The sequence below is a fragment of the Megalobrama amblycephala genome, linkage group LG11 (assembly GCF_018812025.1).
Source record: "Megalobrama amblycephala isolate DHTTF-2021 linkage group LG11, ASM1881202v1, whole genome shotgun sequence".
In the NCBI taxonomy this organism is placed as follows: domain Eukaryota; kingdom Metazoa; phylum Chordata; class Actinopteri; order Cypriniformes; family Xenocyprididae; genus Megalobrama; species Megalobrama amblycephala.
Window position 1 is genome coordinate 20,926,971 of NC_063054.1, and position 25,132 is coordinate 20,952,102.

General features: G+C 35.1%; 1 protein-coding gene and 1 long non-coding RNA gene across 5 annotated transcripts in view; one reads left to right on the forward strand and one right to left on the reverse strand.

Annotated features, from left to right (window-relative positions):
* Positions 1–25,132, forward strand: part of clocka (clock circadian regulator a) — a 91,748-nt gene that overhangs the window by 10,983 nt on the left and 55,633 nt on the right. For all 3 annotated transcript variants that reach the window (XM_048206665.1, XM_048206666.1, XM_048206667.1), the window contains exon 2: positions 3,784–3,882. The gene's annotated coding sequence lies outside the window, so the exon portion shown is untranslated. The remainder of the gene's footprint in view (positions 1–3,783; positions 3,883–25,132) is intronic.
* LOC125277992 lies at positions 18,256–20,347 on the reverse strand. Of its 2 annotated transcripts, XR_007187030.1 has the most exons (6): positions 19,964–20,344; positions 19,222–19,254; positions 18,977–19,117; positions 18,721–18,870; positions 18,520–18,628; positions 18,256–18,394 (listed from the first exon to the last, which is right to left on the reverse strand). It is a non-coding gene; the product is annotated as an uncharacterized LOC125277992 (long non-coding RNA). The 2 variants fall into 2 exon arrangements; XR_007187029.1 differs by having other exon boundaries at positions 18,721–19,117; positions 19,964–20,347.

Below are 25,132 nucleotides of genomic sequence, written 5' to 3' on the forward strand. Positions count from 1 at the left end.
TTTGCTAGGCCATACATCTAGTTGTTATGGTGTTGGTAGGTGGTTTCTGAGGAGTTGCGAGTGGTTGTTAGGCATGGTGTTGCTAAATAGTTACTTATTTTGACTAAATTTCAAAAGGCCTGGCCTACATTGACTTTTTTTTTATTCTTCTGCCTACTTAGATAAGAAGAGCTCAAACATACAGTTTTTTTTTTACATTTTAAAATAGATTGTACCACAATAATTGATGGCCATGGGAAAAAACATAAGTAATAACACAACTGTGTTATTATCTGATGTTTTTTAGTGTCTCAGAGCAACTCGGTTCGCAGTACATGCTGCTTGATGCAAACACATCTCTGCATCTGCTCTGAGTTTGGGTCACTTATAGCGTGCATTTGGTGCAACATGTTTCAACCATCTTCCCATAATTGTAATGAGAAGTGCTTATAAACCTGCTGTTGTCAACAAAAGAGAAACCTTAAAGGCTAATTCACACTGCACCAATGCCGGTCAATGGCAATGGAGATGTTTGTCGGGATTTGTCAGATCAGTGTGTTACCCCTGTCTGCGTCAGTTGCCACTAGTCGGCACGTGTTTGTGATAAATTACGTCTGTTCTTTTCATGACGCATGTCTCGGCGGAGGGTGGGACTAAATATTCGCCACAACTGACTGCAAACTGCCATTCAGATCTGCCTCCATTTAGTAAGCAACACCCAACTTCCTACTATCCAATAAATTCCTGAAGGATGAAATCAAGTCCCGCCCTATATTTTCTTTCTCATTCCAGAAGCCGCTTCACTTTATACGTCTATCACAAAAGACTATCACAACTTCTGTTTTCCTTCTGTTTGGATGGTTTAAAGGGTTAGTTCACCCAAAAATGAAAATAAAGTCTTTTATTACATGCCGTTCCACACCCGTAAGACTTTCGTTAATCTTCAGAACACAAATTAAGATATTTTTGTTGAAATCCAATGGCTGAGTGAGGCCAGCAATGACATTTCCTCTCTCTCAAGATCCATTAATGTACTAAAAACATATTTAAATCAGTTCATGTGAGTACAGTGCATCAATATTAATATTATAAAGCGATGAGAATACTTTTGGTGCACCAAAAAAACAAAATAACGATTTATTTAGTGATGGCCGATTTCAAAACGCTGCTTCAGTAAGCTTCGGAGCGTTATGAATCTTTTGTGTTGAATCATGATTCGGATCGCGTGTCAAACCACCAAACTGCTGAAATCACGTGACTTTGGTGCTCTGAACCTCTGATTCGAACCGAAGATTCATAACGCTCCGAAGCTTCATGAAGCAGTGTTTTGAAATCAGCCATCACTATATAAGTCATTATTATTATTTTTTTTTTGGTGCACAAAAAAATATTCTCATCACTTTATAATATTAATATTGAACCACTGTACTCACATGAACTGATTTAAATATGTTTTTAGTACATTAATGGATCTTGAGAGAGGAAATGTCATTGCTGGCTATGCAGGCCTCACTGAGCCATCGGATTTCAACAAAAATATCTTAATTTGTGTTCCAAAGATTAACGAAGGTCTTACCGGTGTGGAATTAATGAAACTATTTTAATTTTTGGGTGAACTAACCCTTTAATGTTTGAAAATGAAGAAATTAAGACAGCCATAAATATTTTATTGATATAAAATATTGAAATGTTACCTTAGTACTGTGACGTATTATTATTATTTTATTTTTACATTGAAATATTACAATAAAAATTCCTTTCTCATTTTGTTTAATATTTTTCTTTTGTTATTATTATTATTATTATTATATTCATATTGAGATATAATCACATTCCTTTTGCCAAATTGTGCAGCCCTACAAAAAAGAACAACAAACCTGAAGCTTTTTTAAATTACATTTTAAATCGCAATCACAATTTATTTATTTTTTTCAGTAAAATACCAATTCGATTTTTGCCTCAAAATGTGCCGCTCGAAGTTAACTTGTTAGTAAGTTCTTCAAACAAAACTCTACTGCCTGGTAAATTTCCAGCTGTACTGATAAAATACCCTATTTTTGCTTAAAGGGATAGTTCACCCAAATTTGATGTTTATCTGCTTACCCCCAGCACATCCAAGATGTAGGTGACTTTGTTTCTTCAGTAGAACACAAATGATGATTTTTAACTCGAACCGTTGCCGTCTGTCAGTCTTATAATGCGAGTGAATGGTAACACAATTTATAAGAGTCAAAAAATATACATAGACAAATCCAAATTAAACCCTGCGGCTCGTGACGACACATTGATGTCCTAAGACACGAAACGATTGGTTTGTGTTAGAAACCGAACAGTATTTATATTATTTTTTACCTCTAAAACACCACTATGTCCAACTGCGTTCAGCACTCACTTAGTGAGGTCTGATCGCGCTCTGACAACGGCAGTGATGTCTCGCGCATATACTTCAATGAGTGCTAGACATCACTGCCGTTGTCAGAGTGCGATTCAACTGCTGAACGTAGTTGGACATAGTGGTGTTTTAGAGGTAAAAAATAATATAAATACTGTTTGGTTTCTCACACAAACTGAACGTTTCATGTGTTACCATTCACTCGCATTATACGGCTGACAGACGGCAACGGTTCGAGTTAAAAATCATCATTTGTGTTCTACTGAAGAAACAAAGTCACCTACATCTTGGATGCCCTGGGGGTAAGCAGATAAACATCAAATTTTCATTTTTGGGTGATCTATCCCTTTAATCCTGTAAGTTGTGTAAAGTCAGTTAATCAGATTCAGTAACAGTAACAGTGATGTTTGCCTTTGCAGCCATTATTTAACTGATTAACTGACTTTCATATAAACCGTTAAGAGCTCTAAACAAACTAACCGAAAATTTCTTCCTAAGGCAAGGCTATTTTTCCATATTATTTGAAATGATAAACCTTCATAGGTCTCCCTTTAATATTAAACAGGCAGGCTGTATTTTGACCAGGGTAGTTTGCCGATATATTTAGTCACCAGACACTTTAATCCAGTGCCACTAACAGTACTATAATTGCTGTGCGATGTCCCACTAGAGACTGTTGGGGACAGTGGTAATGGGGGGTCAGTTTACTCTCAGCTTTTGTCTGTCCTTGTTACCGTCTCCCTAGAACAAATCGATTTTGTTGTTGTATTCGGATAAAAACTGTAAAATGAATAAAAGTACTTGGGAGTGAACCTGATCCTTCTGTGTTACCAGCCAGTTGTCAGCTCGTGTTCTTCAGAGCTTAGATTTCCCTTTTGGGTTGGACTCAATTTATGTTTAGAGGCAAAAGGAGTAACAGCAAGATGTTTGCATGGAGGGACAGTATTTTGTCACAGTGCAGTGGGAGGCCCATGATTTGGGTGGGTGTGTATGTGTGAAGACTCAGAATGACCCAGATGTTTTAGTTGTGATTTCATCTCTAATCAGAACCTCTGGGACAAGTGGAGAGACTAGCGGGTGGACTCAGAACACTTCTTAGAACTAGACACATACACAGCAGCACACCACACATTTAAAACCGTGACCTGGTTTGTTGACACATTTCGCTACAGAATAATAGTCAGCAAATTGTCATTTAAATATTCTTAAAGCTTACACGCACAGACTCCCAAAATCTCACAGAGAGACTGCTGTGGTTAAGGTTACGTGCATTCAAACAGCTTCTTTTTTTTTTTTTGTTCTTCTTGACATTGCCATTTATTTCTAAATGTCAGAATAAAGTAAAGTGGATATACCTGATGTACGCTCACCTTAAGAAAAGTGTGCTTAACAACTTCTTTTTGCTTTTGCAGGGTTTCCATTGTCATTGGATTTGAGTTATTTTGTTTGGACTTAAAACGCTCAATGACAATCTACAAGAGCCCTTCTGCAACTTTTCCAACCTAAAGAAGGTAAGGTGAAAAATGGTGAAATATTCTTTTTAAAACGGTTTAACAGTACCCAAATGAAGATAATTCAAAGACGTGACTTTTTTGTGGCAGGCGAAGGCATTGAATAAACATTGAATAGTAAATGTATTGTTGTTTTTGGCCATTGCATCACGTCCATGGCATGTTAGAAAGAGTTCACGTGTCCTGTGTGAATGGCTTCTTAGTCATTTTGTGCTACCTCTATCTTGTCATTATAATATGATGGGCTGTGTGCTTATGGCAGTGTTGTGATTTTCATGTTGACTGCACTCCAATCTTTCTGAGGGTTTGACTCACTTAATAGCTTAATACCCTGCAAGCCCCGGAGCTGAAACCACAAATGGCTGAACTGGAGAAAGATGTAGAATAGCGTTGATTTGCGAGGAGGATGTATTTATTCGGTTATATATACACAGTTTGGTTTTGAAAGAGAATGGCAACTAGGCTGTAACTAAAGTAAATTGCAAATGAGTTATTAATGATTTTCTTTAACAGATTTTTTTTAGAGATATTATTAACAGATTTTTGAAGTAAGATAGTAGTGTTAGTTAATTACTACTGTACACATAGCACACTTTTAAAGGTGCCCTAGAACTTTTTTTTAAAAAAGATGTAATATAAGTCTAAGGTGTCCCCTGAATGTGTCTGTGCAGTTTCAGCTCAAAATACCCCATAGATCTTTTTAAATTAATTTTTTTAACTGCCTATTTTGGGGCATCATTAACTATGCACTGATTTTTTTCAGCGCGCCGCCCCTTTAATTCGCGTGCTCCCTGCCACACAAGCTCTCGATTATATTACAGTACATTTACAAAGTTCACACAGCTAATATAACCCTCAAATGGATCTTTACAAGATGTTCGTCATGCATGCTGTATGCATGCTTCGAATTATGTGAGTAAAGTATTTATTTTGATGTTTATATTTGATTCTCTATGAGTTTGAGGCTGTGCTCCGTGGCTAACGGCTAATGCTACACTGTTGGAGAGATTTATAAAGAATGAAGTTGTGTTTATGAATTATACAGACTGCAAGTGTTTAAAAATGAAAATAGCGACGGCTCTTGTCTCCGTGAATTCAGTAAGGAACGATGGTGACTTTAACCACATTTAACAGTACATTAGCAACATGCTAACGAAACATTTAGAAAGACAATTTACAAATATCACTAAAAATATCATGCTATCATGGATTATGTCAGTTATTATTGCTCCATCTGCCATTTTCGCTGTTGTTCTTGCTTACCTAGTCTGTTGATTCACCTGTGCTGCTCCAGACGTTACTGGCTGCCCTTGTCTAATGCCTTTCATAATGTTGGGAACATGGGCTGGCATATGCAAATATTGGGGCGTACACCCCGACTGTTACGTAACAGTCGGTGTTATGTTGAGATCCGCGTGTTTTCCGGAAGCCTTTTAAACAAATGAGATTTACATAAGAAAGAGTTTGAAACTCAATGTATGTCTTCTCTATGTACTGAACTCTTGTTATTCAGCTATGCCAAGGTAAATTCAAATTTTGAATCTAGGGCACCTTTAATATCATTCAAAAGTTGGGGTTTTGTTTTTATTTATTTATTTATTTTTTGAAAGATTATTATGCTCACCAAGGCTGTTTTTTTTTTTTTTTTTTTTTTAAATAAAAAATCCAGTAATATTGTGAAATAGTAGGTCAATTTAAAATAAATTGTTACATAATCATTCAGAAATCACTGTACTATATGCTAATTTGGTGCTCAAGAAACGTATTATTATCAATGTTGAAAACAGTTTTGCAGCTTAATATTTTGGTGGAAATAATAAAAAACTGCATTTATTTAGAAATCTTTTCTATAAATATAGAAATCTTTTTTAACAGTGTTAGTCTTTACTGTCACTTTTGATCAATGTAATGCATTCTTGCTGTATAAAAGTATTAATTACTTGAAAAAAATCTTACTGACCTCAAACTTTTGAACAACATTCATCTGGAATAAAAAAGAAATAAACAAATGACTAAGATTAATCAATAATAATATTATATATTTAGTAATTTTTTTTATTCGGTATACTAAGTCAAGTAAACTACACATGTATGGATGATGTTACATTTAAAAATACATATTTGGTTGTACAAATTATAATTGCACACATTTAAATTAAAAACTGTGACAAAATGTATAAGAATTATTGCATTTATCCATTTTAATGAGTTAAATCGAACAAGCACTCTTTTATGGAGTGCACCAGTCAAAAAGACCCAAAACTTGCCTACATTAGGAACGTCATGTAAGAACCAAAATCATTGTGGTTAACAGACTTAATTAAGCAACAAGTTTTACAAAGAAACATTGTAAAGGTCCATTTGCATTCCAGTGCTGCTGCAGTGGGAATGCTTTTCTTATTGTTATTCAGATTTCGCACAGCTGGTTTGTGTTTTTTCAGACCTGCAGTGTAATTTGCATGAAGATGCCATGCTTGCATTTGTAAATGACGTATGTAGCACTAAGTGTTGCTTCTGTATTTCCATGTGGATGGATGTGGCTGTAGGCTACAGTGCTGATTTGGGATTCGGAACTGAGAAAAAAACCTTCCCTGGAGATCCCACATACACACACGGTTTCCTATGATCTCAGTGTCTAGGCTTCAGCCCACCTCACGTCACACTCATTTCTGTGTTTTTCTCTCACTAGGAGGAAAAGGGGTGATTGTGCGCTAGGGAAAAGTATGGAATTGGAGAGGCCAATGACTCGGCAGAAATCGCCTGCCCTCCATAAAAATGCAGCGTGTCGTTTTTGAATCCACAAAACTGTATTTTTACTCCGAGGATGGCGTGGCTTTGCTGACGACAGGCCTTCATGTCTGTGGCATCTAAAGCAAGCCTGTCAGCTGAATGCTAATTTTATATTCTGGTCACTAAAGACCTGCAAGATATTGTAAGTGTTGCCTGGGAATACAGTATGCTAACGGTTCTTTGAACGCTTCTGACCACTGTGGGGGAAAACAAAGGCAGCAGCTATTTGCACTAAGTTAAAATAGCATATTTTCTTAGCGATAGATGCTATTTACACTAAGTGACAATAGCAGCATTTTAAACACTTAAATAGTGGCGGATACTATTTGCACCTCAGTATTGTTGTACATTAAAGGGATAGTTCAGTCAAAAATGAAAAATTATTCCAAATTTACTCATCCTCAAGCTATCCTAGGTGTATATCACTATCTTCTATCAGATGAACACAATCGGAGATATATTTAAAAATATCCTTTGTCCTCCAAGGTTTATAATGGTTGTGAATGGCTGCCCACATTTTGAAGACAAAAAAATGCTTCCATCCATAAAAAAAAAAAAAGAATCCATATGACTCCAGGGGGTTAATAAAGGCCTTCTGAAGCTAATCGATGCTTTTGCGTAAGACAAATATCCTTATTTAAATGGGTCATGAACTGCGTTGGTTTATTGTTTTTATAATGTTTCCTGGGGTGCACTTATAATGTTAGTATGCTTTTTACTAGGGATGTCCCGATCAGGTTTTTTTGCCCTCGAGTCCGAGTCCGAGTCATTTGATTTTGAGTATCTGCCGATACCGAGTCCCGATCCGATACTTCTATAATACATCAAAAAAAGAATAAAGAAGAGCGAGAAAAAAAAACAGATCCAGGACGTTCCTTATTTTTTATTTAATTACAAACAGAGCACTTCTGTGAGGTAGCTTGAACAATCAAGTAATAAATAACATAAATTGTTCACTTCACTTCACTTTAGTGCAACAGTAAATGTAAAAAAGGCTAATATAAAAACAAATATATTTGGTTTGATTTGGGTATGCTGCAGTCTGTGTAATAACTAAAATAAAGTTTATATATATCATATTTTCTGGCTAGTTTACTTTAGTTTTTTATAATACACCATACTTTAACCCAAACTGAATAATAAAAAACAAGTTTAAATGGGTAAATCTTCTATTATTATTTTTGATTCTTAATTTTCTTTTCTGTCATACTCAAATTCTTGTTAAAACACATTAGACATGCGTATTGTGTGCATTTTGAACACTTTTTGTGTGAAATTATATTTATTTTGTCCATCAAAAGTGTGCTTTCACTTTAATTACGCGTCAGCAGCGCAGCGTGTGTCTCAATCAGCTCCCTAGTTCAGTAGTCAGGGCACTGATCAGGGTATCAGCCACATTCACTTTCATTATATACTGATTCACGACCTAGGGAGCTGATTGAGACACAGGGATAGACTCGGTGCCGAGACGATCGCGGCACTGCTGCTTACGCGACGCTCCTGCCTGACGCTTTACGAGCTGCTCCTGCTGCCTGTGTGAATGCATCCGTTGGTTGACATGCACGCTGAAAAAAATATGCGCTACTCACGCGCCGCTTACGCTTGCAGTGTGAAACAGGCCTAACTCTGTGCCACCGCATCACTAGATGTGTTAAAAATAATGAGAATATATATACATATATATCCGAGTCCTGATCGGGAGGTAACGTCCGATTCCGATCGAGTCTGATTTTATAAATAAAAGGCATTTTTCCTACCCTGATTTTTGCCCTCTGATTTGAACGCTCTGTTTTAAGGGGCGTGTCTGCTGTGAGACTTCAGTGTAAACGCCCACTGCTCTGATTGGCTAACATCTTTCCATTTGAAATAGCCAAGTATTACTCTCTCTTTTAGCACGTTTTTTACTATTACAGCTCTCAAGGTTAACTAATCATGAAAAGTGTTGCATTACATTTAGATCTATGGTATTATATTTAGATCTTGGCATGAAAGGTTGCAGAGATGAACACTGAGCCGATCACAGACATGCTGAGCGCATGAAAGCAGTGATCTCGTCATTGCAACTTAATTTCTGTACACTAACAAATGCTTTCATCTTCACTAACATTGCAAACGCGATATAACTAAAAGATTTGTTGAATAAAATGGGAGTTTTACGTGTCAGTCACTGATAAATTTGCGCTGTTTCTTCAGCGCACTGCTCCAACAATAGCAAAGGGAGTTTTCTTAGATTGCTTTCTTTATATAATTTAATTACCATTAAATGATAGATTATTTTCATCCTACTAAGAGAAACAACGCAAGTTGACATTTAGTCACGAGTTTGATTTACTGACACACAGACAAAGAACATCTGACTGTACATAAATCATTACATATCAGATCGGGCATTAGATTTAACACTGTCGAGTCCAGGCACTGCGCAATATTTTGTAATCCTCAACAGCATTTTTATTGCTTGGTAGCTCGATCTGGTTTAGCACCACATAGGCCTACGTTACTTAGGCTACCTATTCTTTTGCATGTCATGCGTGAATCGGTGGGCGGGGCTAAACAGGCAGGGATGAAGTAGGCGTTGATCTTCTTCTGCGGAGGCGGTGCTTGCTGCCCTTTGATGTCATAGATCCCCACTTTGTAAATCCTGTCGTTTGCTGGGTCTGGTGTCAATAAAAGCTTTTATTGGACTAACAAGGAAGTTTTCAGCTCTAAAACTTACAGAATATTCTTAAAGTATGATGACCTCTTATATGTCAAAAGCTCCAGGAAAATTTGATTTTTCAGTTCATCACCCCTTTAAAACTTTATAAAGTAAAATAACGACAGCCATACGCATTCGGCGTACATCCAAAAAGCGTTAACTTCTGCAACGTAGTATACAATGCCATGACATACTATGCGTTATAGCGTAGGATATAGCATAGTACATCATGGCTTAGTGTAAAACGCCATGGCTTTGTGTACTATGTCACGGAAGATATATTACATTATACAGTTTTAAATAAGGATACTTGTCTTACACAAACACTTCGCTTCAGAAGGCCTTTATTAACCCCCAGAGTCATGTGGATTCATTTTTTTTTTTCTATGGATGGATGCATTTTTTTGTCTTCAAAATGTGGGCAGTCATTCACAACCATAAACCTTGGAGTACTAAGGATATTTTTAAATATATCTCCAATTGTGTTCGTCTGAAAGAAGATAGTCATATATACCTAGGATGGCTTGAGGGTGAGTAAATCATGGGCTAATTTTAATTTTTGGGTGAACTAACCCTTTAACAGGATGCAATAATAACATAGAATGTAAATTATAAAATTATTAAATGGATGCTGCCTTATTAGGACAATATAGCCTACACCTAACCCTAACCCTACCCGATAAATACTTTATTATTAAACACTCGTTAGGCACTTTTTCACTTTTCAGATAATTGAAAATAAATGCTTTTTAGATCTGATACGCCACTGTGGCTTTTGTTTGCTGGGAGTCTTTTTGAATTTTGTGTGGCCCAATCAGACATTGGTGGGCGGAGTTAGTGTAAATAGCCTATGCCAACAAGGCAGACTATTTTCACTCAGTGTAAATAGACGCTCCAGAAAACCAATTCTGGTTACTACAGTTAAATTCATTTTTATCGGTAAAGCATAAAGAAATTTGGAAGATTTGGCAAATATTTCTAAACATTTGGTAATAAAAAGCACAAAAGATTTTTTTTTCCATCAAACAATTGAATTAAGAGCTTAAAGAAGACTGCAGTAGATACAGAAAAAAAATAATTATGCATGAATGTTTCACCAATCATTCTTACATAATCGGGTCTTTAGCAACCCGGATCTATATCTAACATGGATGGATCGCCACCTGTCAATATAATATAAAACTTTCCTAATGTTAGAATAACCATTACAGAAGAATAAAATAAAGCATATTTTGTTACCTTTTGGAGCTTGGAAGGGTTCATTTTGAGCAGATGTTTTATGCCATCATCACCGTCCTCGTCAGAGCTCATTTCCCAGTACGTTCAGCAAATTCAAGTTTTGAGAATATGTTTGAGATCGCGAATATGAGCCCATTCGTGATCTCAAACATATTCTTAAATCTGTCATTTTCAACATCTTCAAAATCAATATTTTGATCGCTGATACCTTCACTAGATCCTGCAACAGTGACAAAGACACTCATATTTGATTGCATTCAGTACTTCCTTTGCAGTAAATCGCTGAGCCATTTCATGTTTTGCCTATTCTTTTGTTTTCTGTCTGAATGAAACGTCACTTCATCATTGTGTATCAGACATTGTCACCTTGTGAACTGCGCTTATTCTGTCATCAAAGTTTCAATTGTTGTGCAGAAAAAAAAAAAATACGTACACTGATACACACCTCGGGTCGTTAGCGACCCTATACAATTTTTACAAAAAATGAATAGGAAAATAGGCATTCTTTTATAATTTTATGATTTTTTTTTCTTGTTATATTGTTCATAATGAATTGATTGAGGAATACTAAGAAGGTTGATGTCTAACTTTAAAAAAATGAATGAGAAGGAGGGTAGTGAATGATGTCCCGGGTCAATAAAGACCTGAGGTATGCATTTAAGGTTTAATTTTAATTAAAAAAAAACACATTCTCTGTGAACTGCCCCTAAACGTACATGTCTTCAGGAAGTATTGTTCATTAACAACCTTTTCCAACTGTTAAAATATGATAAATTATGTTAATGCAAAACATGCAAAACTTTACCTGATTAAAGTGTAGAGTTCTGTTGTATTCAGAAAAATACCATTGCAACTGCACCAATTAATGGCCAAACATAGAGCACCCTGTGGTTTGACATTTTAGACGATTCAATTACATATGCTCAAAAATGGGGAGGAACACTTTTGTCATCCAATTAGTCCTCCAATTGGAAGTTGTTAAAAAAAAAATGGTGAAAGTATAAGCCATATGAGTAAATGTAAATGTTTAGATTCAGTGTAGTGCTTCATTCTCTTGTTTTTGTTGTTTTGCTCCCTGTATATGTATTTCTTAGCATGTTAAGGATAAAAAGTATTTTAGAGCTCATTAGTAGGAATCACACACACACACACACACACACACACACACACACACACACACACACACACACACACATATATATATATATATATATATATATATATATATATATATATATATATATATATATATATATATATATATATATATATAGAATAAAACAACCACTAGCCGAATCAAATAGTTTTATCTCCCTTCAAATCTTCAGAATCAGACTTTCCTCAAAAATGCAACCTATAGTTTCTGAGCTGAAATGATTCAAATGAACAAAATTTCAGAATTTCAGATAAATATGAAAAAGCAAAAACAGGCAAAAGACATTCTTCAGTTGCTTTTGATAAGAATATCTACTACATTAATCAAAAGTTAAGTACTTAAATTAAAATGTGTAATTAAATGATTAATAATTAAATTATGCAAAAAGAGCAAAAGAATGTTAAATGCAAGTTAATATCTTAACTAACTGACATTTCAAAAGTAGTAAAACCTTGAGGATATAGGACTACTGAGCTTGATTGAAATGACTCTAAAAAATGACTCTAAATTAAAAAAAAAAAAAAAAAATATATATATATATATATATATATATATATATATATATATATATATATATATATATATATTTTTTTTTTTTTTTATTTTTTTTTTTATTTTTTTTTTTTTTATTTAGAGTCATTTTTTAGAGTCATTTCAATCAAGCTCAGTAAAAAAAAAAAAAAAAATATATATATATTTTTTTTTATTTAGAGTCATTTTTTAGAGTCATTTCAATCAAGCTCAGTAGTCCTATATCCTCAAGGTTTTACTACTTTTGAAATGTCAATTAGTTAAGATATTAACTTGCATTTAACATTCTTTTGCTCTTTTTGCATAATTTAATTATTAATCATTTAATTACACATTTTAATTTAAGTACTTAACTTTTGATTAATTTAGTAGATATTCTTATCAAAAGCAACTGAAGAATGTCTTTTGCCTGTTTTTGCTTTTTCATATTTATCTGAAATTCTGAAATTTTGTTCATTTGAATCATTTCAGCTCAGAAACTATAGGTCGCATTTTTGAGGAAAAGTCTGATTCTGAAGATTTGAAGGGAGATAAAACTATTTGATTCGGCTAGTGGTTGTTTTATTCTTAATTATTAATAACTTAAAACGATAAAACCAGTAGCTGAATCGAGCAGTTTTCTTTCCATTCAAATCTTGTGTGTGTTTATATATGGTGTTTGTGTATATTACCGTAGTTATATATTATAGTTACTTCTGAGAAAAGGGGGAGGAGAACATAATGGATTACAACTGTAAATGTGGTGCTTGTAAATCTTTATCATGTTTGTTTTCATGCTTTTGTGCTGACAAATTGGGCTAGTAATTATTTTGTGTATCATTCATCATTTTGCTTGATTTTTGATGCGTTAAATATGGTACTTATAGATGATTAGTGGGTTATTCAGCTCCTCTTGGTGCCTATTGTTTATGTATTTGCATGATTGTGCAGTTTTTGTGTGTTTTCTGAGTCATTCAGGCGTAACAAGTGAGTAAGGGAGAGGAAATAGTATGTTTGTCTACGTTTGACCTGTGGACACAATCAGCCGCCTTGAGACTGGGAGAGGCTCACGTGAGCTTGGCTATAACAATATAAAGAAGCAAACAAGTACACACGTGAGGCCTTTAAACTGAATAACACAATGTCTAATGTTATTTTACTATTTATATACTATTAAAATATTAATTAATATTTTGAATGATCTTTTTGTCACTTTTATTACTTGTCATTTTTTCATTTTATTTTAAGTTTTAGTAATTTTAGGACATCTACTTATACATATTTCAGTTGGTTACGAAGACGACATTTCTCATTTTTAAAAGTGAACTGTGAAAGTACGTAAGCATTAAAATACGCACTGTTTCAAAATCTACCTGAAAAGTGTTAAACTTTGTGACAGTTTCAAAACATTGCAATTTTGAGTATACCAACCAGCTGAACACTTCATTGCTCTACCAATGGTGTGAGATTGGATCGGGACAATCTATTTGACCAGTAGCAGATGGGGGGAATGTTTGGGAAACCTGTTTCCGATTCTGTTTTTGAGGCACTAGCTTTCCTTAGTATGCCGGTCCAGATGCTCATAGAGGTGAATCAATCCATCACCTGCACAAACAGACCCAGATCTTCTGTGTAAGTTCCAGAAAATCTGTTTTAATGAACAGTTTTGACATCTTTATAAGTCACCTTATTTTGCCTCTAATCCTTATTCCATTCTCCCGTGCTCACTGCCTCCCTCTGGCTGGGATCAGAGCTGACCCACTTGGCGTCAGTGCCAGCGGTTGGCTTCTCGCCGTTCCTCTGAAAGACCAGACCAACAGCCGCAGCAACTTCACCGTGGGGCCTCCTGCCAGCTGCGCCATGGGGCCCTGCCAGTGGCGTCGTGAGGCCCTGCCAGTGGAAAGCAGTATTGCTCAGACATTTTCCTGTCTGCAGACTGCTGGACATTCATACTAACAAAGGGAGCTTTTGTGAGATCCAGGCACAGGGGCTTGAGGTTGACTGCAAGCCCACAGAAGGGACTCTTAACCCTGGGAAATCAGGGTGTGGTGGCATAAAGTGTCCAGGAGGAAACAAAAATGACCTTTAGTTGGTGGTTATCACGTGCAGGACAGATAATCGGCACAGAGATTAGCGATGGCCATGAGTACATGGAAATAACAACAATAATTGATAATGAAAAACACAACACAGCTTATATTTAAGCTTGAAAAGTCCAGCATCTATACACTGTCAAATGGAGGCTTACTTTGCAATTCGTTTGGGATATTGGGCAATTTGTGTCTGAACAGAAGACACAAGTCTTTTAGATAAACTATTTTTAACTTGGCAACATTTTAAAAACGCAATGTTCGTGTGCACTAACGGATGCAATGTCCAAAAGTGTATAAATGATGCATAGACCAATATAGTGCATCCAGAACTTGCCTTTATCATGAGGTACATGTATCAGGTACTCAAGTGGTCAAAATGACAAGAGTGCACATCCCTGACACAGTTGAACATGTTTTTCTTGTAATGTTGTGAAAGTTAAACCTTTGATAAATTCTTACGAAACTGATTGTTCACAAAGTAAATGCAACTTGTCTATGTGAGCATCTGTCTTATTTGACTAGCTTCTACCAAGTGGCAAATCAATTTTCCAGCCAATAGGAATATGGGAAGCATTTTCTTGTCTTTATTTATTTATTTTTTCTAAAAGTTGGTAAGCCTATATTGATGCATTGACAGCATTAAAAATATCAGTAACATAACACACCAATAAGCCAATAATTACATTCATGTTATGACCAATAAATGACTGATATTAAAATTCTATGCTATTTTGTGTAAATTAATGAAAATAAAAACAGTATAAACTACAGTCATTCGTTGTATGTGCTATAAGTGAATTTAGGCATCACAACATTATAATGTGCAGTAGAAAAAATGAATTTTCATTTTGAGATTTGCTAAAGATTATGTATATATGATATAAATGATCTTTTTAATGAAATCTGAGAGTTTTCTGTCCCTCTATTGACAGCCTACGCAACTACCACTTTCAAACCCCAGAAAGGTAGTAAAGACATCATAAAAGTGATTCATGTGAAGTGAGTGCTTCGTTTGCTCAAAAAATCATAATATACTACTTTATTAACAAAATATTAATCTCCATCGCGTGTTCACGAGAGCACCACAATGCATGTGCATTGTTGATGGGAAAACAGACTTTGCGTGAACGTGTGTTGGAGATTAATATTTTGTAAATAAAGTGGTAAATTATGTGCATCGCTTACATCGCTTCATAAAATTTAAAGGGAAATTTCACCCAAAAATGAGAATTCTGTCTCACCCTCAAGTTGTTCCAAACCTGTATAAATTTCTTTGTTCTGTTGAACACAAAGGAAGATATTTTGAAGAAATTTTGTGACCAGGCTGCTTTGGGGCACCATTGACTTCCATAGTAGGAAAAAAAATACAAACCCGATTCCAAAAAAGTTGGGACACTGTACAAATTGTGAATAAAGACAGAATGCAATGATGTGGAAGTTTCAAATTTCAATATTTTTTTCAGAATACAACATAGATGACATATCAAATGTTTAAACTGAGAAAATGTATCATTTTAAGGGGAAAATAAGTTGCTTTTAAATTTCATGGCATCAACACATCTCAAAAAAGTTGGGACAAGGCCATATTTACCACTGTGTGGCATCCCCTCTTCTTTTTATAACAGTCTGCAATCGTCTGGGGACTGAGGAGACAAGTTGCTCAAGTTTAGGAATAGAAATGTTGTCCCATTCTTGTCTAATACAGGCTTCTAGTTGCTCAACTGTCTTAGGTCTTCTTTGTCGCATCTTCCTCTTTATGATGCGCCAAATGTTTTCTATGGGTGAAAGATCTGGACTGCAGGCTGGCCATTTCAGTACCCGGATCCTTCTTCTACACAGCCATGATGTTGTAATTGATGCAGTATGTGGTCTGGCATTGTCATGTTGGAAAATGCAAGGTCTTCCCTGAAAGAGACGACGTCTGGATGGGAGCATATGTTGTTCTAGAACTTGGATATACCTTTCAGCATTGATGGTGCCTTTCCAGATGTGTAAGCTGCCCATGCCACATGCACTCATGCAACCCCATACCATCAGAGATGCAGGCTTCTGAACTGAGCGCTGATAACAACTTGGGTTGTCCTTGTCCTCTTTAGTCCGGATGACATGGCGTCCCAGTTTTCCAAAAAGAACTTCAAATTTTGATTCGTCTGACCACAGAACAGTTTTCCACTTTGCCACAGTCCATTTTAAATGAGCCTTGGCCCAGAGAAAACGCCTGCGCTTCTGGATCACGTTTAGATAGGGCTTCTGTTTTGACCTATAGAGTTTTAGCCGGCAACGGCAAATGGCACGGTGCACTCAAAAAAATATTTAACCCCAAAAATTAAAACTTATGTAATTCAATTGCATATAAAATTTCCATCCATTTTAATCACATAAATCCAATGTAAAAAAGTTAACTTTTACTTAAGCTTCCCCATCATGTTCAGTTGACTTGAATTAATTAAATAAAGGTTATGTTAACTGATAAACTGCAATTTAAGCTTGTGTAATACATAAAACTTACTCTTTTAATATAACTTATTCTTACTTGCTTTATATAACTACCTTAAATTAATTTATTTATATTAAATAAATGGTCAAACACATGTTACATTCATAAAAATGTATTGTCTCAATTGCTGCAGGAATAATAAGAAACATCCAATCTGACAAAAAATAGAACATAATGCAGTATTTCACAAGTTAAGACAACTGTTTACAGCAGTTTTGTGCTTTCTCCGAAACTAACACAATGGTTATGGCTCCTTGTTTGACTTTTTAGTTTTAAGTCTGTGTGCCAAAAAGTTCATAGATCAACAAGGAACCAAATTTCAACATCAAGCATTATTTTCATATATTCAAGGTAACATTTCGACATCTCTTTGCATAGTATGGTAGTCAGTTTGTGCTTTTGCTTGTCTGAAACTTGAAACATAGCAGTAAATGGTTACATTCCTTGTAAACGTGTAAAAAAAAAAAAAAAAACAATCAGGACACTTGGGGAAAAAAGAAAAGCAATTTGAGGGATTATATTTGACTTTACATATAACAGGTTTTCTGTTATCTGTCACATTTCAGCATTTAGACATTCAGCAGCCGAAGTGTCCTACTCACAAGTTAACTTCCTGGACAAGGAATAGCACAAGGGCTAACATCTCTGTTAAAGGGTTAGTTCACCCAAAAATTAAATTTCTTTCATTAATTACTCACCCTAATTTTGCTCCAAACCCCTAAGACCTTCATTAATCTTCAGAACACAAATTAAGATATTATGCGTGTACAACCTCAGCTGCGTAGGAGACTGACATAAAAGGGAAGAAAGTCGTTTTTTTTGTTTTGTTTTTTTGCGCTCAAATAGTATTCTTGTCACTTCATAACATTAAGGTTGAACCACTGCAGTCACATTGACTATTTTAACAATGTCTTTACTACCTTTCTGGGCCTTGAAAGTGGTAGTTGTGTTGCAGTCTATCTGAGGTCAGATAGCTCACGGATTTCATCAAAAATAACCTAATTTGTGTTCCAAAGATGAACAAAGGTCTTACGGGTGTGGAACAACATGAGGGTGAGTAATTAATGACAGAAATTTCATTTTTAGGTGAACTAACCCTTTAAAAATATCAGAGTTAGAGGAAGCCAGAAGGTGCATTAGATGTAGTCTCTTGATTTGAGTTAGTGTCATTGGTTCATAGTGTCATCGATCATAGTCTTCAATTCAATGTTTCTTAGGTTTCAAAGTTTCTAAGTCCTTCCAGTGTATCGAAACATCTATGTGAGGTCCTAAAATCTAAATTCATCAGTACCTTCTGGAAGAATTCAAAAGTGAATTTGAGACTCGGAGCATAGCTTGATTGCGTAGATCAATCCAAACAGCAAACAGCATCCAAAGGAAAAACTCCTAAGTGTTGTAGTAGTTTTTTGTAGTAGTTGTAGTACTACGCCAACATCCACTGGCTCATCCTCAGCGCTTTCTTTAAGGGTCACAAAAGGGCCCAGAGTAGTCTCAGAAATTCCTCCCTCAGTTCCTTCAGGATTGCAGTCCTAAGCAAGTAAATGAATGAATGAATAAATATATAACACCTTGTTTAGTTTCACTGAAATATTGGCAGCACACAGCATTATACTATATGTGTAGGTCATTACAAAAAAATATATACAGTACAAACCTGGAATTCTGGAAGAATTCTGGAGAACTGGAAGTGTTGTAATGTCCCCATTGAGATACACACACAGACTCTTTATAACACAGACTCATTTGAAGTGTATATCTTCGCACTGAAAAATATGACACAATATTAAAAACAGTGAATGATTATAGTTCAATTTTTGTAATTAGTTCCAAAGAACGGTAACGTAATTTACCACACCTTGTCTGCAACTGCAATGTGTGTGATATCTTTTGTCCAGAAGCTCCTTTTCTGCTGAAAACTTTCATTTGATCAACAGTGTATCTGTCCAGCTGCTATGAACGTTGACAGAAGTGGCACAGTCGTTATCCGCATTAATTCTGCTTTTATCTGAGAGGAAAAAAGGAAGAAAGAAGAGGTGGAGGCCTACTGTAGAGGAAACTATAGTAATTTGCAAAAAAAATCTAATGTAAATGTAAATAACAAAAACACTTACTTAATTTACTGTGAACAGGTTGACTGAATCTCTCCTCAAAATGTCCAAGTTTAATCTTAGAATGTTTCAGTTACTTAAACATATTGGATACTTCTGTGATGCTTCTTCCACACACTTTACGTTTCCACAAAACTCACATATCTGAAAGTCAAAAAACAGAAAATCGACATCAACAATTTTACAAAGAAATTAAACGAGTAAATTTTAGTTTTAATACAAGAAATATGAAAAAATATTACACATACCATAATTGAGTTATTGTCCCACTGATGAGGTTTCTGAAATAACAAAGATGACATACACTTTATTATTATTATTTATATATTTTTAATGAAATTACGACTTGAAAAGAATTCATGTTCCCTTTCATGGACACGACTTTTAACAGGATTTTTATTTTTTTTTAGTTTATATACAGTTGAATGACAAACACACTCTTGTCAATGTTTTGGTATATTTCAAAACTATATTTCAAGCAAAGTAAAATGCACATCGAGATGACAAAGCAGGTATTTATATATATAACTTACTTGTAAAAGTATCTCGAAATGAGCAAATTTACAAATACTTGTAAGACAATATAATATATAGATAACGTATTCATTAACGTAGATAACGTAGAAGTTACAATAATGAAGTGTGTTTGAGCAACGTTTTGTCTTATTTGCAAAGCAAAACGTTAGCAAAGAACGCTGAAATGACGAATCTGTTATTAAAAAAATAATAATAATAATAATAACTTGTAATCTATCTAAATGCGAATATGATGCACGGTGCACCGTCAAGTCGACAGCATAACGTTATCTTAAAATGAGCACAGTTACATATATTACTCCTTTTACAGATGAGAAGACCTAAAATAAAAGTTAATAACGGTCAATTCGCTTTAGCAAAAATGCGCCTTCACGCTAAAACTAAGAAAACAAGATAGAATAAACATAAACATGGTTATTGTTTAAGTTTAAATCATTAATAAACATATCTTACCTTGTAAAACATCCACATCTGTTCATCCAAATCCTCCTTTTCGCCGAGTCAGACAGTAGATCGCCATTGCGCCTTCAGTTGTTGTATTTTGAACTCAGACTTCAGTGAGCATGCGCAACACTTGCATTTGCGCCTTATGGCAACAAATTAAGTATAGTTTATGTAATTTGATCAGGTTGGTCTTGTATCCATTTCATTCATGTTGTATAAAAGTAATTTGGAGTAATAATAGGTATTTTTATTAGTTTTTAAATATGTTTTATTAGATTTTTTTGCTTAATTTCAAATAGTGGCAAGAATCATTTTTTTGAGTGTGGATTGTGTTCACCAACAATGTTTTCTGGAAGTATTCCTGAGCCCATGTTGTGATTTCCATTACAGTAGCATTCCTGTATGTGATGCAGTGCCGTCTAAGGGCCCGAAGATCACGGGCATCCAGTATGGTTTTCCGGCCGTGACCCTTACGCACAGAGATTGTTCCAGATTCTCTGAATCTTTGGATGATATTATGTACTGTAGATGATGATAACTTCAAACTCTTTGCAATTTTTCTCTGAGAAACTCCTTTCTGATATTGCTCCACTATTTTTCGCCGCAGCACTGGGGGAATTGGTGATCCTCTGCCCATCTTGACTTCTGAGAGACACTGCCACTCTGAGAGGCTCTTTTTATAGCCAGTCATGTTGCCAGTTGACCTAATAAGTTGCAAATTGGTCCTCCAGCTGTTCCTTATATGTACATCTAACTTTTCCGGCCTCTAATTGCTACCTGTCCCAACTTTTTTGGAATGTGTAGCTCTCATGAAATCCAAAATGAGCCAATATTTGGCATGACATTTCAAAATGTCTCACTTTCAACATTTGATATGTTATCTATATTCTATTGTGAATAAAATATAAGTTTATGAGATTTGTAAATTATTGCATTCCTTTTTTATTCACAATTTGTACAGTGTCCTAACTTTTTTGGAATCGGGTTTGTACTATGGAAGTCAATGGTGCCCCAGAACTGTTCAGTTTCCCACATTCTTCAAAATATCTTCCTTTGTGTTCAACAGAACAAAGAAATTTATACAGGTTTGGAACAAGCTGAGGGTGAGTAAATGATGACAGAATTTTCATTTTTGGGTGAACTATCCTTTTAAGTTAAAATACTGGAAGTCACATGGATTACTGATGTCTTTACTGCCTTTCTGGGGCTTAAAAGTAAGTAGTTGCGTTGGCTGTCAATGGAGGTAAAGAAAGACTCTCTAGAATTTATTTAAAAAGATCTTCATTTGTTTTCTGAAGATGAATAAAAGTCTTACTGGTTTGGAACGACATGAGGGTGAGTAATTAATGACAGAATTTTCATTTTTGGGTGAACTAACAAATAATGAGTAGTGAAAATTTGCTGTTAGTTTACTCACCCTCAGGCCATCCAAGATGTAGGTGACTTTCTTTCTTCAGTAGAACACTATGATTTTTAGCAGATACAAGCAACACAAAATGAATACCTACTGATCCTGACTATATATTGAGGTCTTATAAAAGTGATTTAAAATATATTCAGTATTTTTGGATCACGACCCTTTAATATGTCTGATTTATTGAATGCAGTGTGGAAAATGTGTGCAGAGGTTTCTGGGAGTGACAGTGCATTGTTTTATGGCTGAAGTGTTGGCACTTTTTATACAAACACCTCTCCGCTGTGTTTGGATTTTAGAGAATCCATTAAATAGATGTGTTTACTGCTTGCATCTACTGAACCATCTCATCACTTCACTGTCACCCTGACGTTTGTGTGTAGGGCTGTAGAATGAAAAGTAAGTGTGATTTCCCTCCATAAATTGTACTGTTAATTTGTTTCTGCTTAAACTGTGTGTCATCTCTCTTGTAAGAGAGCCTGTATATTAGTAGCGTTATTCGCTGTGTGTAAAAGATGAGCATTATTTGATCCGAATTAATGTTTTGGTTTGGATTGTACAGTATGTGAATGTATTGTCACTAAGCTAGACTAAAATTTGCTTGTGTTTGTGTGGGTCTTCACTTCCCTGTGTGTGTGTGTCTAAGCCATGACTGGTTTTAAATGTCGACCGTGGTTGCTTATGGATTGATCGCCATGGTAACGGTGTTGCAGTCATCCCCGCTCCCGCCCTGTGAGAGCGTTTGACACAGACGGCAATCCCAGCCTGTCTCTGAAGTGCCACTTTTGCTCTGTCACCAATACTATCATCACCATTTCAACTACCATACATACCCATCAGCATGTTTGTGAAAAGCAATTCTCGATGCATCTCATGTTTTCAGCAAGAGCATAGGGATACATATTTTTGCTGAATTTTGGAATTTTTGGTAAAGGTTCTGCATTCAATTTTGTTTACGCTCACCAGCCACTTTAGATAAAAATACAGGGGTCAAAACAATTTGTCACACTTTATTCTGTTGCATCTCATTCTCACAACGTTGAGGTGTTTTCTTTGAGGTGTTGTAGCTTCTTTCAGCCTTTTTTGTCCTTGACTGTTGAACTTATCTGAAGGCGTATGTTTGTTCCCAGTGTGAACACACCTTTTCCTAGTATATGTGCAGTAGCAGATGTGCTCTCCATGCCCTTTTTGCAGCATATCACATCATTTCTGTAATGTTTTGTGCTGCATAGTGTGTTTGTTTTTCAAAAAACAGAATTAAGTTTATTTAAAATTCCAATTATAAATATTTGTTTAAATCACAATTAATAATAATAATAATAATAATAATAAAATAATGTACTATTATTACTATATTATTATTTTTATCTAAAAATATTTTATTAAACATATATATGTATATTTATATATATGATTGAATTTTTTATTTTGATAATTCTAGTTACATCAGTTTTGGTTATTGAAGATGTTGTTGTTGTTGTTGTCGACGACAGTGATGACGACAAAGGTGATAATAATAATTCTGAAGATATTCTGATTTTAATTTGCTGTAAAAATCAAAAGTTTTATTTTATTTTTTTATTTTATCTAAAAATATTTATACATTTTATTAATTTATTTGTATAATTTTATATCTAATAGGATTTTTTTTTTTTTTTTTTTTTTGATAATTCTGGTTACCTCAGTTTTGGTTATTGAAGTTTATTGATGATGATGATGATGACGACGGTGGAAATGATGATAATTGAAGACATTCTGAATTTAATTTGCTGCAAAAACCAAAAGGTTTTGTTTTGTTTTGTTTTATTTTAATAACATATATAATTATACAAATGTATAAATATTGTAAAAATGTATAAATATTTTTAGATAAGAAAAATAAAATAAAACTTTTGATTTTTGCTGTAAATTAAATTCAGAATGTTTTCAGAATTATTTATTATTATTATTATCATCATCATCATCATCATCGCCGTCATTGTCATCATCATCAACAACATCAGCCTTGCCCAGATCTGTAGTGCATTTATTTTATTTTATTTTATTTTATTTTATTTTATTTTATTTTATTTTATTTTATTTTATTTTATTTTATTTTATTTTATTTTATTATTTTATTTTATTTTATTTTCTAAAAGATGTCCAGAGGTGTGACGTAAATGGGGTTTGCACTGAGTGAGTCAGAAATCCCTTGCCTTTTCAGATTTCTAGGAGGGAAGTCATTTCAGGATGATAAGGAGAAATATGGCTTGCTTACTGCACTGTGTTGACAATTTAACCAATGTTATCTATACGATAACTACACCTAAAGATAACACAATGTCACTAGAAAAGAACATCCACGTGTTTCCAGGGAAAATGGTGTTAAAGTGGACTGTATAAAGGGCAGAGGAGAGCAGCGCTATAAATGGAAACCCTGTCTACATACCTAAGCATGGGAATCACTGCGCAGCAGATTTGGGCATAAGGGTTTCCTCATGATTTTCAATGCACATTAATAATTTTTTTTCAGCTGTGGTCATATTTTGTGAGGAAAAGTATAAATCTAACTAATATCTGTGTTTCAGCTGGTTGTGTTTTATTTTTGTGATTTATCCAGGTAGCCATACGTTTCACAAATAGCAAAGAACTTCTCTTTTGAAGAGCGTTTCTAGATGATTGTGTAGATTGCTGCATGAGTAATGGAGAAAATGCTGAGAGAGAGAGAATATGAGAGGGAAACTCTGCAGTGGAGGAATTCAGCACATCTATTTTTACCCTGCTTGGTGAGAGTGGTTGCTATGGCATTGCCGATGGGCACCGTTGTCATGCCGGCGTCTCCGTGCGTGCAGAGCTGCACCGAAGATCCATGCTGGAGTGACTCACATCCTCAGAGCTTTACTGACCTACATCTGAGAGAACACACACACAGCGAGCCTGTAGAGACTCGATCTGACTGAGAGAAGGGAGAAAAGAGAGAGTGAGAATGTGTAGGACACCTTGCATACATTTATTAAAAATGGAAAGCAGACTGTGCGATTGGAAAAAAAATAAAAAGAATGGACAGGAACGGAACAGAAAAAGCCATGTTTGGTTATCTTGACTGGATACAGTTAGTAATGTGGGTGATTAAGTTTGTGTTGAAATGAGACATTTTTTTCAGAGAGTTTAAGGAAAAACTTTCAAAAAATGTCTTGTGTAAAACACAAAAAAAGTTTTAGGTATCTTAATACATGTTGCGACACATGTCATTATGCATTACAATTTCAGACGCTTTTATCCATTGCATTCCCGATATACATTTTATCAGTTCATGCATTTCCTAAGAATTGAATCCACGAGCTTTAGGTTGCTTGTGCCATATGCTCTGTTGAGATACAGGAATGCGACCAGTGCTGTAATCATGAACTAAACTGAAACTAAAACTGTTAGAAACTTTTAGAAAACTTAGTAAAAAAAAGAATTGTTGGTTTTAACTTAAAGGTGCTGTATGCGATTTGTCAAATTCGTTGTTGAACACTGCTGATATCTGAAATCAACCCAAACAAACCCACCCCTCTCTTCATTGCTCCGCCTCCATAACTCACCCTCCAGTCCTAACCACCCTGCTCCGAGTCGGTCTCGAACCCCGGCCCAATCGCTGCTGGCATGCGAGGCAAATGCACTACCAATGACGTGTTCTCTTCCAATTGTCAGTGCGCAGTGGTTTAACTGCAAAACTCTCACTAGCTGACACGCAACAAAATGCTTTCACGAAAAATAAAGCACAGATGATGAACGAATGA